The following is an 11,879-nucleotide window of genomic DNA, read 5'->3' as shown; positions in this document are numbered from 1 at the left end:
TTAAGTAGTCTCATTATTCTGAAAAACTATTTCTTCGTTTTGATTTTTTTCTTGAATCTGGCAATACAATATCGTTTATTGAGCATTTTTGGACTCAAAATTGAGTTTATAATATTTACATATCTTCATTCGCACTAAGTGATATTTTAAAAGTTGCTCAAACTTGTTGCATAAACTTGTTAATAGATTTTTGTGAAGTAAAAGTATAGCAAACATCTAATTTTCAATAAGGTAAAGATTTATAAATAGCGACTCAAAACAAAAAAAAATTGGCTTTTTTAACTTCTTAAGGTCAACTGTAAATATTCATTACTAAAATATTTATAGTTATCAGAAAAACCCGAGTGTTAACAATTGCCGGATCTTAACTTTACAAAGAACGACAGAGTTTTTTTTCCAAAATATTATTTCATACCCATGTTGATGCGAAACACAAAATGGCTTATTATGACACCAAAAAGGAAATTATCTTGATACTGCAAAGTTAACTTCCTTAGAATAAAAAAATAGATTATGAAGATTGCTATTCTCGAGAGAGGATATGAAAATTGACATATCTTAAAAAAGCTTTTTCGTTTTAGAAATAATAAATAAAATTAATATATAAAAAACTTTAGTTTTTCCTTTCTGAGGATTAACTGTAACTAAGTATGGTCTAAGGTAAATTTTGAGATCCACATTTTTTTTTTGCTTCTCTCAATTATAATTATTGGAATTTTTGATAACTTCAAATCTTCACTTCTGAATAAAAAAAATGAGATTTTAACGTTCTAAACAATTTTGAATTTTTTTAATGTGTTTTTGATTAGTTTAAATAATTTTGCTTCAATATTTATAAGTATAAAATCTCCCGGGAATCGAGAGGTCAAAACATGGTCGATTTCGCGAAAATTCTCGATATATGACAGTTCAAAAAATGAGTGACGTTGTTTTAACTGTTTGAGCTCTCTTGGACGCAAATGAAAGCAAATGAACTTTATATCAAAAATGGAATGGGGATCCAAAAACCTAGCCTAAGATTTAAAAAGAACGTAAAAACTGTTTGAATGCCGTTTTAACCGTGTCTGGGCCATTGCTTATGTCTAAAATACTTTACCCTGATTCCTCAGGATATCTTACCAAACAAAATAAATTAAGTGAGCAAAGTAACTCTTCATAGCTCATTGTGCAACGTAATCAACCAAAATATGACGTTTTAAGTGAAAACCTCCCAATCAACGAAATTTGCCAACTAATTATCAACTTGACCTGTTGACACATTTTGCTCCCCTTTTTCATTCATATCGGCAATCCATCAAATTGCACCGCTTCCGGGTCAAAGTGCCACTAAACCAATTCCCAGTGACTGATTTTAATCGAAGTAATTTTCACCTCCAGCGTGCACACAAAAAAACAGCATCGCTCCTGCGATTAATCTCCCTCCCATTCCACGGCTATGAATGGCCAAAACTAATCAAAATCGCAGGGATAACGAGACGACCAGCCAGATGAAAGCAAATCGGCCTTCACTCGCCCTCTATCGCTGGCCGTTGACAGGTCAGGAAATTGGTTTTCACACCTCCACACACACACACATACAGGTGGTGGCGCAACATATTTGCTATTACTGGCTAAATAAAAGCCAAACTTTGGGTGGGAGGTAGGGACATTTTGAGCATGAGGTTCAATTTTGCACAACAACCACCGGAGAAAAGCGTTTTAATTTGAGAAAAAAGTTAATTTGATTTTCGCTGGAAGATTGGAACCGGTGAGGTGGTTAATTCCGTTCATTGGAGGGCGCCACTGTGGCGCAGCATGGCAGTTTAATCCGGGCACGTGGCCACAACAGGGTGTTGTTGTGTGAAATTCAACTTTTAGTAAAGGTTGGAGTTGTGAAAGAGTGCATTGCAGTGTTCTATTTTGGTTCGAATGTTTTGCAACAAACTTCACCCTTTCGTTGAAAATATTGGAATTATGAAATTTTCCTAAACATCGATGAGAGCGAAATCGATGACAAGTCAAAACTTCTCACCACATGGAGTTCATCATTTTACCACTTGATATGCGTCATAACCATATTTTCTCAACTATTGGAAGGTCAGTCAAAGTTTTTTTTTTCTGGAAGGTCTACCGAACCCGATTGTTACCATGCCCAGCTTCTTACGAAAGCTTTTTGAAAGTTTGACGGCAAAGACAAGCATGATGCAACTTCTTAATTGAACTTCAATCGCGGAGCTCGAATACCTTAACTTTCTTTGGATTCTTGAAAATACAAAATTACAAAAATACACATCAATTGAAAAATAACTAAATACTAAAATACTAAAATACTAAAATACTAAAATACTAAAATACTAAAATACTAAAATACTAAAATACTAAAATACTAAAATACTAAAATACTAAAATACTAAAATACTAAAATACTAAAATACTAAAATACTAAAATACTAAAATACTAAAATACTAAAATACTAAAATACTAAAATACTAAAATACTAAAATACTAAAATACTAAAATACTAAAATACTAAAATACTAAAAACTAAAATACTAAAATACTAAAATACTAAAATACTAAAATACTAAAATACTAAAATACTAAAATACTAAAATACTAAAATACTAAAATACTAAAATACTAAAATACTAAAATACTAAAATACTAAAATACTAAAATACTAAAATACTAAAATACTAAAATACTAAAATACTAAAATACTAAAATACTAAAATACTAAAATACTAAAATACTAAAATACTAAAATACTAAAATACTAAAATACTAAAATACTAAAATACTAAAATACTAAAATACTAAAATACTAAAATACTAAAATACTAAAATATTAAAATACTAAAAAACTAAAATACTAAAATACTAAAATACTAAAATACTAAAATACTAAAATACTAAAAAACTAAAATACTAAAATACTAAAATACTAAAATACTAAAATACTAAAATACTAAAATACTAAAATACCAAAATACTAAAATCTACAACTTGGTCCACCGTCGTTGCCCACCTCAAAAATAGTAACCCATCAAACTTTGAAAAACTTTTATTGCAGCACCAAATTGATGTAAAACTTTTCTCCGCCACAACTGACAAGACTATAAAAGCAGCCCCCTTTCAGCGTTCTTTCCCAATCGCCCAAGGTCCCACTCCTCAGTCACCATGTCGAAACTGTTCCGAATCCGGACGCAACCGACGTCGTCGGTGAAGAACCACCTCCAGCCGTACCCCCAGAAGCCGGACGAGTTCAGCGAGCTGTTCCTGATGATGATCAAGTGCTTTCGCCAGTTTGGGCTGTACACGGTGCGCATTCGCTACGTCAAGGGCCATCCGAGGTTCGAAGCGAGTCGAGTGTTGGTCGTGATCGCGGTTTTGATTCTGCTGTCGAGTTGGGTTGTGCTGGTGGTTTCGTTTTTCCTGCAGTACAGGACGCCGGTGGTGACGGGGGTGGCCAATCACATTCAGTTCATTACGAATGTTTTGGCGTTGACGGCGTCGCTTGGGATTGCGATCTTCAAGGGGAATGAGCTGAATGGGATCTTGCAGGATTTTTGCGTGATTGATGATGAGTTGAGCTATTTTAGTGTACGGTTGCCGCATAAGCAGTTGAAGAAGGGGTTTTTGCGTTTCTACGTGATCCATGTGGTGTTCTTGATTGTGTCGATCTTGTTCGATGGTTACGTGATGCTGATCATGTCCACTGAAACGCCGATTTGGTTGTGGTTCTTTCATCTGCTACCGTTCACGTTGTACTCGCTGGCTTTTATGAACGCGTTCATGATGATCCGCTGGGTGAAGCTGCGTATAAATCTGCTGAACACGTTGATCGATCAGTACCACTGCTATCCGATGTTCAACGAAATGGGTCATAACAACTTCAAGCTGACTACGATCATCCTGATGAACGGGGGAGAAGATCACCTGACTCCGAAGGATGCCGTTGAAGAACCCACGATCAGTACCCGCATCCTCACGATCGTGTCCCGTGCGATCGACCTGGCAACACGGCTCGAATCCTATAACGGACTCCTGTTCCTCTTCGGCTATCTCGCTCTGTTTTGCGTCACCACGATCCAGGTGTACTACTGCTATCTCCACGTCGCGATCGGATCAACCGGCAAAGGCTTCTCCGGCGTTTCCCTGGCCCTGTCCGTGCTGATCATCGTCGGCAACATGGTCGCGACCCTCGCCATCCCGTACATCTGCGAGCAGGTCGGCGACGAGTTCAAGACGTTGATGTCCTACCTGTCGAAGCTGTCGATGCGGTACGGCCAGAACATGCAGAGCTCGATCTGGTTCCCGAATCTGATCTCCAGCATCAAGTTCTCCGCGATGGGGTTCTTCAACATGAACTATAGCATGCTTTCCGGGGTGAGTTCAGCTTGTGTTAAGATTTTCAAGTTGATTTCGAGTCTTTCTCGCTCAGTTCATTGCAGGTTTGATCACCTACCTGATCATCTTCATCCAGTTCAACGCGATCGTGCCAGCGGATGACAGCACGCAGCAACTGGTTCGAGCGATGAAGGAACAAAAACAGTAACTGTGTAGATTGAGATATTTTGCAAACCATAATAAAGTGTTAACTCTCTACCATTAAGATATTGGAGTCAACTTGCTCAACCTATTTTGAAGATAACACAGCTTCAGGAAACCCAGGTTCTGAGCATTAAATTAAAAAAAGGTTTTTTGGACATCGTCCGACATGCATGCGTAATTTCGGAATTGTTTCTCCATCAGCTGGGCTGTCCTTTTAACAAGTCCCAAAAATGTCAGCCCCCCCTTCCTGGGTCGGGAAAAAAAGAAGAACAAGGTTGGTTGAAGGATTTGCAGTCATTTAAGCATCCCATCACGAGGGGAGAGGGAAACCAAGCGAAAAAATGATAAAAACCAACATTTCGCGTTTGAGACAGACTTCTCGGACCATCGAGAGGGGGAAGAGGACACGTGGAGATCCTGGGGGTTGAAGGAAAAATGTTTATCTTCTACCCTTCTTTTTTTTTCTTCCTGCCCCCGAGGCGCGGAACGCACCACGACCTGTTTTTGTTGGTTGGCCAGCATCCGCCGGCTGGCTTGAACTGGACCGTTCCACCCGAAAGCAACAACCGGTTGTGTGCGGGGTATAAAAACGCCACACCAGATAATACTGACGTGAAGCAGAGTGAAAGTGGATGAATATACTGGAAATAAAAATGAACCAGAGGGAAATTGGGGGAAACCAGGGTTGAACCTCAAAATTTTCAAGAAATAATTTGTTTTACCTTTTTAATATTTTTCGAGCTTTTGTGAAAATTTACAATCTTGATGAAAAAAAAAAATCCAAATTCATCACCCTCGGTCACAAACACACACTTCAGTATGTATGAGCTCTCGCAAAGGATAAGTAAACACAGTCCGAAATTTTCGGGGGAGGGGGAAACGTTTTTGGTGGAAAATTTCGGACGTGCAATAAATTCGTGCTGATACGGGGAAATATGCTAAATAGGCATTTAATAAAATGCTAGAAATATGTACACAACACGCCCCAGATACCGCATCTCACCGTGTGTGTGTGTGAGTGTATGTCTGTGTGTAAAGTAATATGCATACACGTGTCCTGCATGTGAGAGATCTGTTAGTGGGGGAGGGAAAAAGGTGAGGTTTTATTTCTGGTGCCTTAATTTCTACCACCAACTCGTTGAATACGCAACTGGGAAATGTGGAGTTTGAATCGTTTTTTGGTGAGCCTGGAAAGCAGACCCGTGAAAGTCAGAAAGGTATGATACCAGAGGGACTAATTAGCATATTATGAAAATTTAATTTTTCCTGTTTCGGGTTTGTTCACTGTCACGGGACAGTTTTTTTTCGTTTCGAGAGCGAATCCTAGTGTTATGCAATCTAAATTAGAAACTTTATTTTTCCATTGAAAAATTCGTTAAACAATTCCGGAAAATCGAAAAAATTAATGGAAAAATCAATTTTCTTACGGTTTGGTCTGCACGGTGCGCTACTTTAATCAAAATATTTCCAAATTTCTCATTGGAATTTTGATACTCCACAACTTTGTAGAACTTACCAAAGCTGTAAAACTCGATCCTGAAAAGTTATTAGCAATTTAAAATAGTAATTTTTGCAATTTCGTCGTGAAACTACTTACTTTTCCTGACATTCTTGAACGACAAAATAGCCTACTTTTCTGTACCAAAAATAACAGAATCGAATAGCAAGACTTTTCAAAATAAATGCTGAAAAGTTCTACTTTTCTGCACTGAAATGGGTGCTGAAAAGTTGAACTTTTCAGCACTTTTTTTCGAAAAGTAACATTATGCAACAAGTTGCAAAAAGAGGATTTTTTCAGCACGAGTCGTACATTTATCCAACGAGGTTCACCGAGTTGGATAGATACGAAGAGTGCTGAAAAAATCAAGTTTTGCGACGAGTTCCATACAACATTTTTTGCAATTCCGAAAACACCCATTGAGTGACATTTTAAGTCAAATTTTCATGTATTTTGTCAATAAATCGTTTAAATCAAAAAAATGTTGAAAAGAGTTACTTTTCGAAACAAGTGCTGAAAAGCTCAACTTTTCAGCACCCATTTCAGTGCTGAAAAGTTGAACTTTTCAGCATTTATTTTGAAAAGTGTTGCTATTCGATTCTGTTATTTTTGGTACAGAAAAGTAGGCTATTTCGTCGTTCAAAAATGACAGGAAAAGTAAGTAGTTTTACGACGGGATTGCAAAAAAGTAATTTTTTGTATGACAATTTTTTTTCACAATTTATAGGCTCGGGTATTGATGGGTTAATCTCAACCAATTTCGCTTAAAATTTGCACAGATGCTTAAAATAACCCAAAAAACGTTTTTCCAAAACAATTTCAGTAAAAAAAATTAATGCATATGTTTTTAATATAAAGTTCATTTTGCTAGCGGAGAGTGCCCTACAATTTTTGTTTGATAAAGTACACCGTTTTTAAGATCCAGCCACTTAAAGTTTAATTTTAACCAAAATTTTCCCGTTTAATTTTACGCCTATTTGAAATATTTGTCATGATTCCAAAATTTTCAAAATATATTTTTCGAAAATTTCACCAAATTTCAAAAAAGTTTCAGTTTTGTTTTTTTTTTGTTTTTTTTTTTTTGCTGTATTTCACCGACCAGAGGTCAAATCTTCAATATCTTTTAGGCAATTCAATTGGAAATTTTCTGAACTATTCCAAAAAAATATTTATGGGAATGAACAATCATGACACAAATAAGAAACATTGAAAAATAGTAATTTTTCAGTAAAAAATAAACTTAAGGTGACTTTATCGAAAAATCTGTAAGGTACTTTTCGATTGCAAATTTGATTTTACATTAAAAACTGAAGTGAAAAAATGGTTTTAACCAATACTTCTATTTAGGCGTCATCCATAAAGTATGTCACGCTCTAGGGGGGGGGGGGGTCTGAGCAAGTGTGACATTGCGTGTTATAAGTATAGGAAAAGCGTGACAAAGGGGGAGGGGGTAAATTTTGGTTGATTTTAGCGTGACGTACTTTATGGATGAAGCCTTATTCCAATTCAATTTTTCAAAAAAAAAAAACTCGATGGCAAAATGTTTGTCCAAGCTTCTCTATGGCTCAAAAGTTGCGGTTTTTTGTCCCCCAAACTGATAAAAAAAATCAAAAATTGAAACAAAAGGATCTCGAGACGTCAAATTTGTATTTATTCTGAACACTTTGTCGAATACACCAAACCAAACAGTTAAAGATTTTCAAATATTTACGTACCATTTTGTATGAACACCTAGTTTTGATTAGAAATCTCACAATCGCGAACACCAAGGCAATGCTGTAGAGCGAATAATTTAGATTCAGATTTTGTATGAACAGCTGCCAAAATTGTATGGAGCCCCAACAAAGTTTGAGCCAAACAAAAAACTAAAAAAACATGGTCTAAAATGGCCGATTTCGTAGAAAATTGCTCAAGATGTAAAAAATTCCAATAAAAGAAATAAAATTGATGACATGCTTGATGAATAGTTCTTTACAATTTCTAATATATTTGTAGATTTTTAATTGAGTAATAATTTATTTGTATGCAACTTTGTCCATGCATATTTTATTACTAAATGCGTATTCTATAAAAACGTCAAATTAAAGGCATTTCGAGGCATTCTTTTAGATTTTTTTATTTGCAGTTTACAAACACTTTATGATGGTTAAGTACCCTTGCCAAAAATATGTTTGAAATGCTGAGAAAATTTCTACAATTTAAATTTTACTTTGAGGATCGACCTGCTGGTTGCTTATATACAACCACTAAAAGTATGTTTTAAATAATTGTTTGGTTTGGTTTTAAGTGTTTTAAAAAAATGGTTATTTATGTTTTTGAAAGTTAATTATCAGGCCCATTTTTTTTCCAAAACTTGTGTTTTGATTAAGAGTGATAGAAAAGCTATCAATAGATTATCTCTGCACCAAAAATATCCGAGAGTATAGCGGTCGTCACTATAGCTTGTGAGATCTCTTCTTGTGTCTCGTGATTCCCAGCGATGGCATTATCTCTCGCTATCACTCCTTCCCTTTTCCTCGACTATGCGCTCTCACCGCTGAGTTTCTCAATCTCTCCGAAAACTGCAATGAGAGAACGCGAGATGGCGATTAGAAGCCGACCACGCATGACGTCCCGTTAAACTGCGTTTGCAAAATTGGTTTTGTGGCGGCTTTTGTGGTTAAAAGCTGTTGCGGTAGGATGATCGTGGAAGCAAAAATGAGAGAGAAAAGAAAAATGTCAATCGCGAGTGGGTAAACACGAAAACGTGTTCGGCTATGTTCAGCGCTGGGAGTTTCAATGAGGAGAGAAGAGAAGTTGTGTTTGAGGCATGAATATTCAGGCGGGATAATTGTAGTTGCTGAGAGTTGATATTTTGATATTTTAACAACCCTGTGTTTGGTTATTCTTAATTTTAAAAGCTCAAAATTCTATGTAATTAATCATTTTGGACCAGTAATTTGAGTAATTAATTGGCAGACTGGCAAGTAATAAACAATTCTGGAAAGCCTTGACTTAAAATACTTAAAATACTTGAAATACTTGAAATACTTAAAATACTTAAAATAATTAAAACTTAAAATACTTAAAATACTTAAAATACTTAAAATACTTAAAATATTTAAAATACTTAAAATACTTAAAATACTTGAAATACTTAAAATATTTAAAATGCTTACAATACTTCATATACACAAAAAAATACTTAAAATACTTAAAAACCTTTAAATACTTAAAAAACTTAAAATACTTAAAATACTTTAAATATATAAACAAATTAAAATACTTTAAATACTTGAAATAATTAAAAAACATAAAATACATAAAATACTTTAAATACATTAAATACTTTTAATACTTAAACAAATTAAAATACTTTAAATACTTGAAATAATTTAAAAAACTTAAAATACTTTAAATACTTAAAATATTAAAAATGCTTAAAATACTAAATATACACAAAAAAATTAAAAAAAACTTAAAATACTTAAAATACTTAAAATACTTAAAATACTTAAAATACTGAAAAAACTTAAAATACTTAAAATACTTAAAATACTTAAAATACTTAAAATACTTAAAATACTTAAAATACTTAAAATAATTAAAATACTCAAAATACTTTAAATACTTAACATACTTTTAATACTTTAAATACTTGGACACTTTATTCTGTGAATCTCAGTCTCGCGAGTCTTTTTTTGTGTTGTAAAGACCTTCCCTTAGCTCCGTAACTCGGAGGGCTCGACGTCGGTTGTTTGTGTGTTAAGCCCTCTCCATAGCATCGTAGCTCGAGAGGCAAAGAAAATCAATACCTCATCTTGCTAACAGAAAGAATATCGGAAGGCATTTGATGGTTGAGTTCGTAGTGTCTGTTCCTTAACAAATTTATGAATTAAATGGTTATATAATTAAAAATCAGACTACGCTATCATTGCAGCATTGCGTTTAACACCTCATTCTATAAATAAACATTATTTGGCTTTATCTTTCCACAGCCGGCTGTCTAAGATTAAACCATTTCATTTAAAATTTAACAACAGTTAAACGGGAAACGTCTCACCCGCAGCATCCGATTGTTTGCCTTGAGAATAATGTATAAAACCTTTCAACAAACACTATGATTTTGGGTCGCATCATCATCTTCTATGATGAATCCTGACCAAGCACCCTATCCTACTAACCAATTTTCAGGTTCCTGACGCTTGTGGGGTGTATGCACAGAGTAAATCAGCTGCCCTAGAAGCAACCTGCGCTAACTAACATTCCCGTCCCTTAAAATCGAGATCTACAAACTGACATGGCGGGCGCCGATGGTGGCCAATGACTGTTACCTATTCGCAACTGATCTAGTTTTAGCAATCATGGTGTTTTATCTTTTCGGCGCATTCATAAATGCTGTTGATAAGGGAAACACAACTAGATCGTCGGAGCCTATGATCAGTAGAGCTGAAAGGACATTACGGTTCTGTTCAGCAACGGAGGGGCAACCATGGGTGGTCTCTCATGCTCATGCTCATGCTCATGCTCATTTTAAAAGCTCAAAATTATTTCAATTGAAAAGAACTAAAATTTCAGTTACGTTCGATTTTTAATCATTAGAAATCGAACCAATAATTTATTAGATATCGGGAGTTGTAAAATAAGGGCAAATAAAATGACACTGTGAAAAACTAAACAAAATCGTAAAAATTTATAAGTCACAAAACGAAAAACGAATTTCTAGTCCAAAAGATGCATTTTTAGACCCCTAACCCATATAACCCACATCTTTACAACAAGTGAGTGTTTCTGATCATTAAAATTTAAAATCTGAAATTTTGCTTTTTGGTTAATAATACTACACTTTTCACAACAAACCGTAATTTAAGAAAATATTCATTTTTTTTAAATTGACAAAACGGATGCTAAAAAACACACTAAAATCACTACCAATCTATCTGAAGTTTTCAGAGAAAATTTCGAAAAAATATACCTCAGTTCCAGTGGAAAGCCGGTGGCGTTACGCTTTTTGTTTCGTAGATTTCTCTTAAACCATACAATATTTTTGCAAGATTCAAAAAGCGTTTTGTAGATCTCATCATGTCAAAATGTTGCGTCGTTCCAGACAAATCGACAAATTATAAAAACGTAACGCATTGCGTAGAAAGAGGTTTCACTGTAGAATTAAATTAAATGTTAGCATGAAAAATCTTTGCATTGTGTTTCCAAAGAATCGATTTTACCGGTGGTAATCATAAATTTGTTGAAATTAAAATTGATATTTTGAGAATTTATATGTTGGTCAGAAACTCAATAACTCAATCCTCTGGTTCAGGTTCAGCCTCTGTTGTTGGCCTTTTAAGTGCGTTTCCAAATTCAAGTTTCACACAATTGAATGCTTCTAGACCAGTCTTTCAAAAATTCAAACCTGCTTGCTTAAACCTCCTCTACAAACATTCTTTGAAGTTCACGAAGCTTTCACGAGTGGATTAGTCCTGGTATTCTTTCTAAGCCTAAGACCCCTCATCTACTTAACTTACATTTACAGAGCCTCGTTTGAAAATCGTTTCACTCGCCGTATCTCATTAAAACCCTCTCCACAAGCCCGGATGTCGGATTTCCAGAACACAGCCGAAATATGTACCCTCCACAATGTAGAAACCTTTTTTTCAAATGTAATTTTTTAGCCTTCTTAAGCTAACAGCGAAATCCGATTAAGGGAAGGACAAATTGTGCAAAGGACACACTCCAAAGAAAAAAAATGGTACCGCAATTCCAGGCAGCGCGTGGCTTCCGGGCAAAATTACGGTCCAACAAGTGGTGCCACCCGAGTTCTGCGGAGTGGGGTGCCTTTTTTTTAAAGCGTTCTTTAAAGTAGATAACCGA

This window comes from Culex quinquefasciatus, chromosome 2 (assembly GCF_015732765.1).
Source record: "Culex quinquefasciatus strain JHB chromosome 2, VPISU_Cqui_1.0_pri_paternal, whole genome shotgun sequence".
In the NCBI taxonomy this organism is placed as follows: Eukaryota; Metazoa; Arthropoda; class Insecta; order Diptera; family Culicidae; genus Culex; species Culex quinquefasciatus.
Note: the sequence above shows the minus strand (reverse complement) of the source record.